The sequence below is a fragment of the Manacus candei genome, unplaced genomic scaffold (genome assembly GCF_025592945.1).
Source record: "Manacus candei isolate 608988 ecotype Guabito, Panama unplaced genomic scaffold, ASM2559294v1 h1tg000005l, whole genome shotgun sequence".
In the NCBI taxonomy this organism is placed as follows: domain Eukaryota; kingdom Metazoa; phylum Chordata; class Aves; order Passeriformes; family Pipridae; genus Manacus; species Manacus candei.
In genome coordinates, this window is record NW_026138053.1 from 25,379,069 (window position 1) to 25,384,477 (window position 5,409).

Genomic DNA, 5,409 nt, shown 5'->3' on the forward strand with positions numbered 1-5,409 from the left:
GAGGGGCTGCTTTGTGCAGGGAACCTTTTGGGGGTCCCCTGCACATGGGTAGGGCTGCACTCTGGGGGTGTGGGGCTTTGGTTCTTTGGTTGCCAGGGGCCACTGTGAGTCACTGAGCCGGGGTGGGGACAATGGGCAGGGCTGGCTGGGACAGGCTGTGGCACCTGTGACATAAAAGGGAAGTGTCCCCGTGGGGCAGCTCTGCAGGGCCCATCAGGGGATGCTGCCCAGTGCAGCCTGTGCTGTGGGGAGCACACACACAGGGAGAGGCAGGGCCCAGTGCTGCTGCTGGGGCAGGGGCTGAGGCCTTGCCCCCTGCCAGCTGCCTGGGCCCCTGTCCTTGCTGCGCCACATCCCCGAGGCTCCATCCCCGCTCCCCCAGTGCCAGCTCCCTCCTTCCCAGCCCCAACCAAGCCCTTCTCTGTGTCCTCCTGCAGGCCATGGCTTTCACAACATTCCTTTTGGTGCTTGTGCAAAGCATCATCCAGTCCCTGCAGGCGGTCGGGGAGGGGCTGCACAAGACTCAGTGAGCTTGGAGGTCTTTTCCAAGCTGAAGGACTCTTGGATTCTGTGATTGTGTGCTGGATTCAGCTGGGTCCGTGTTAGCAGCATTAGTTTGCTCCCAAAGTTTCCTCGCTGTCAGCTCTTGTGGCCTAAGGCTTGAGCTCCTTTAGCTCCTTGTGCTGAGCTACTGATGGGAAACGAGAGGCCTCTGCGAGCAGATTCCTGGTGTTCCCTGTAGAACAGTGAGGGAGAAGGTGTAGTCAAGTGGGAAGAGGAGTACTGTTTGTGTGTGGCCTCCTATGTGGCCTTGGCGCCTTTGAGGGGCTTGAAGGAGAAAAGAGCTTTGTTAAAGTGAGAAGTGAAATAGTGTGTTGGCTGTTCTCTCTGCAGGGAGAAGCTGTCGGTGGGGGAGGGGTCACCGAGTGGGGGAGAGGCCGTAAAGTGGAGGAGGGGCCACAGAGTGGGAGAGGGGTCCCAGAATGGGGGAGGGGTCACAGAGTGGGGGAGGAGCCACAGAGTGGGGGAGGGGCCCTAAAGTGGGGGAAGGGTCTGAGAGTGGGGGAGGGGCCATAAAGTGGATGAGGGGCCATAGAGTGGGGGAGGGGTCAGAGAGTGGGGGAGGGGCCATGAAGTGGGAGAGGGGTCACAGAGTGGGGTAGGGGCTACAGAATGGGGTAGGGGCCACAGAATGGGGAAGGGGCCATAAAGTGTGGGAGGGGCCACGGGGTGGGGGAGGGGTCACAGCCTGGACTCGGGGGGTCAGGGCAGTGACCTCGGGGAGGGGGAGGGGTCAGGGCATGGGGTAGGGGTCTCACCTGATCCCGGGGCTATCGGGGCCATGGCGGGGCCGAACCTGGTGGGGACACCCAAGTTTTTCCCAAATTTCCCCTCATTTTTCCCAGTTTTTCATCCATTTCTCCCAAATTTCCCACTCTTTCCCCAATTTTCCCCCCATTTCCTCCATTTTTCCCAAATTTCCCCATTTTTCTCCATTTTTCCCCATTTTTTTTCCACATTCCTTCCATTGTTCCCAAATTTCCCCCATTTTTTCCCATTTTCCCCAAATTTGCCCCCATTTTTCCCAACTTTCCCCAATTTTTCATCCAATTTTACCCAAATTCCTCCATTTTTTTCTCAATTCACCCCATTTTTCCCAAATTTTCCCATTTTCCCCAAATTCCGTCTTTTTTTCCCAATTTTTTCCTAAATTTCCCCTAATTTTTCCCAATTATCCCCCATTTTTCCTGATTTTTCACCCGTTTTCCCCAAATTTCTTACTTTTTTCCCAGTTTTCCCTCCATTTCCCCTCAAAATCCCCCATTTCCCCAAATTTCTGACTTTTTCCCCAAAATTTCCCCCGTTTGTCCACATTTTCCCGGATTTTCCCCCAGTTTTCCTAAATTTCCCCCCATTTTTCCCCATTTTTATCAATTTTCCCCAAATTTCCCACTTTTTTCTCAAATTTTCTCCCATTTTTCCCAATTTTTCATTCGTGTTCACCAAATTTCCCACTTTTTTCCCCAATTTTTCCCCATTTTCCCCAAAATTCCTGGGTTTTTTCCCCCCATTTTTTCCCACTGGGGAAATTTGGGAAATTTGGAAAACTGGGGACCCAAAAATCCAAGAAAATGTGGAGAAATGGGGGAAAAATGTGGGGGAAATCTGGAGAAAAATCTGTGAAAATGTGGGAAAAATGGGGGGAAAATCTGGGAAAATGGGAGGAAATCGAGAAAAAATCTGGGGAAATGGGGGAAAAATGGGAAAAAACTGGGAAAATGGGGAAAATTGGGAAAAAACCTGGGAAATTCTGGGGAAAAAGGGAGAAAATCTGGGAAAAATGTGGAAAAAATGGGGGGGAAAGGGGAAAAAATGGGAAAAATCAGAGAAAAAAGGGAAAAAATGGGGGAAAATGGGGAATATTCTGGGAAAATCTGGAAATATGGGGAAAAAAATCTGAGAAAAATGGGGAAAAATGTGGGAAAAATGGGGGAAAATGAGGAAAAATCTGGGAAAATGTGGAAAAAATGTGGGAAAAATCATGGAAAATGGGGGGAAATTGGGAAAAAATCCGGGGAAATGTGGGAAAAAAAGGGGGGAAATCCGGGAAAATGGGGAAACTAATCGGGAAAAAATCTGGGAAAAAATGGGGAAAATGAGGAAAAATCTGGGGAAATAGGGAGAAAATCTGGGAAAATGTGGGAAAAACTTTGGGAAAATGTGGGAAAATGGGGAAAAATCCGAGAAAATGGGGGCGAAATGGGGAAAATCTGGGGAAAATGGGGAAAAATCTGGGAAAATGTGAAAAAATTGGGAAAAACTGTGAGAAAATGGGGGAAATGAGGAGAAATCCGTGAAAATGGGGGAAAATGAGGAAAAATGTGTGAAAATGGGAAAAAATTGGAAAAAATCCGGAAAAATGGGGAAAATCGGGAAAAATCAAGAAAAATGTGGGAAAATGTGGGAAAATCTGGAAGAAAATGTGGAGAAAAATCTGAGAAAATGTGGGAAAAATGGGAAAAAATGTGGGAAAAATCTGGGAAAATGTGGGAAATTCTGGGAAAAGTGGAGGAAAAATCTGGGAAAAATCTGGGAAAATGGGGAAAAAATAGGGCAAAATCTGGGAAAATCTGGGAGAAATCTGGGAAAATGGGGACAAACTGGGGGGGGAAATGCTGGAAATGCTGGGAAAATGGGGGGAAATAGAGAAAAATGGGAAAAAATCCCAGAAAATGGGGAAAAATGGGGAAAGATTTAAAAATATGGGAAAAAATCTGGGGAAAATCTGGGAAAAATGGGGAAAAATCTGGGAAAATCTGGGAAAAACGTGGAAAAATCCGGGAAAATGTGGAAAAAATGGGAGAAAATCCAGGAAATGGGGAAAAATGGGGAAAGATAAAAAAAATTTTGGAAAAATGGGGAAAATATGGGAAATTCTGGGAAAAATCCAGGAAAATGGGGGAAAAAATCTGGGCAAATCTGGGAAAAATGTGAGAAAAAATCGGGGAAAATGTGGAAAAAATGGGAAAAAAAATCTGGGAAAATCTGGAGAAAAATGTGTGAAAATCTGGGAAAATGTGGGAAAAATGTGGAAAAAATGGGGAAAAATGTGGGAAAATTGGGAAAATCTGAAAAAATCTGGGAAAATGTGGGAAAATTGGGAAAAATCTGGAAAATGGGGGGGAAATGGGGAAAAATTCAGGAAAATGTGGAAAAATGGGGGAAAATCTGGGAAAAATGGGGAAAATGGGGGGAAATGTGGAAAAATGGGGAAAAATGTGGAAAAACTGGGTTAAACTGGGAGGAACTGGGAGAAACTGGGCCAGAGGGAAAGGGATGTTGCCATGGAAATGTGAGCCCGCCCCTCCCCCACCCGGCCCAGGGCCCACGGGGGGGGAACTGGGTTAAACTGGGACATACTTAGAGGCACTGGGGGGGACACTGGGAGTTACTGGGAGCTACTGGAAGCTACTGGGGGGGTCACTGGGGTTACTGGGATGGACACTGGAGTTACTGGGAGCTAGTGGGGGGGTCACTGGGGTTAGTGGGATGGACACTGGGGTTACTGGGAGCTACTGGGGGGGTCACTGGGGTTACTGGGAGTTACTGGGAGCTACTGGGGGGCTTACTGGGAGTTACTGGGAGCTACTGGGGTGGACACTGGGGTTACTGGGAGTTACTGGGATGGACACTAGGATTACTGGGAGTTACTGGGAGCTACTGGGATAGACACTGGGGTTACTGGGAGCTACTAGGAGCTACTGGGGGGGTCACTGGGGTTACTGGGGGGGTCACTGGAGATACCGGAGGCATTACTGGGGTTACTGGGAGCTACTGGGAGCCACTGGGAGCGGCCCATCCCCCTCCCTCCCCAAGGTCACCCCAAGGACACGGAGGGGGGGAGAGGGGGAAGCCCTGCCCCCTCCCAGTCCCTCCCAGTCCCTCCCAGTACCTGAACTGGTCACACTGGGAGCGGCTCCAGGTCCCCCCTCCAGTTTGGGCCCCCAGGGCTATTTTTGGGACCCGACGACGTCACTGGGGCGAGGGGCCTCGAGGGGGCGGCCCCTCCCCTCTCCCTTCCCAATGCAGACCAGTAAGGGACCAGTAACAGCCCCAGTGGGGGGGGGAGGGGAAGGAGGGAACACTGAGGGTGGGGATGGAGCAGGATGGTCCTTGAGCGTGGGGGAAGGGCAGGAGGTTCCTGAGGGTGGGGGAAGGGCAGGACCGTCCCTGAGGGTGGGGGAGGGGTAGGTGGGTCCCTGAGGGTGGGGGAGGGGCAGGAGGGACCCCGAGGTGGGGGGAGGGGCAGGAGGGTCCTGAGGGTTGGGGAGGGGCAGGGAGGGACCCCGAAAGTGAAGGAGGGGCCCTGAGGGTCCCTGAGGGTGGGGGAAGGGTAGGAAGTTCCCCGAGGGTGGGGGAGGGGCAGGAGAGTCTCTGAGGTTGGGGGAGGGGTCCTGAGGGCCCCTGAAGGTGGGGGAGGGGCAGGGAGGGCTCCTGAGAGTGGGGGAAGGGTAGCAGGTTCACTGGGGGGAGGGGAAGGAAGGGACTCTGAGGGTGGGGGCGGGACAGGAGAGACCCTGAGGGTTGGGGAGGTGCAGGAAGGGGGGGGAGGGGCTTTGGGGGGGCCTTTAAAGGTGGGGGGAGGGGCTGAAAGTGGGTCCATCATTGGGAGGGGACACGCCCACCCAAAACCCAGTAAGTCCCAGTTGAGCTCCCAGTTCAGGGAGGGGGAGAGGATGCAAAAGACACGCCCACTTGCAGAGGCTATGGCCACCTTGGGATGGGACACGCCCACCAGGGAGAGACCACGCCCACCTAAAGAAGGGACACGCCCACCCCCAAACCACTAAGTCCCAACTGAGTTCTGCCTTAACTGGTCCTTACTGGTCCCACCACCCCATTCCGCGT

At 52.2% G+C, this 5,409-nt stretch overlaps 1 long non-coding RNA gene across 1 annotated transcript; it reads right to left on the minus strand.

The window, feature by feature from the left end:
* Positions 1–323: 323 nt before the first annotated feature.
* Positions 324–4,503, minus strand: LOC127474313 (uncharacterized). Its single transcript, XR_007905802.1, has 3 exons — positions 4,454–4,503; positions 1,320–1,357; positions 324–736 (listed from the first exon to the last, which is right to left on the minus strand). It is a non-coding gene; the product is annotated as an uncharacterized LOC127474313 (long non-coding RNA).
* Between the last annotated feature and the right edge of the window lie 906 nt (positions 4,504–5,409).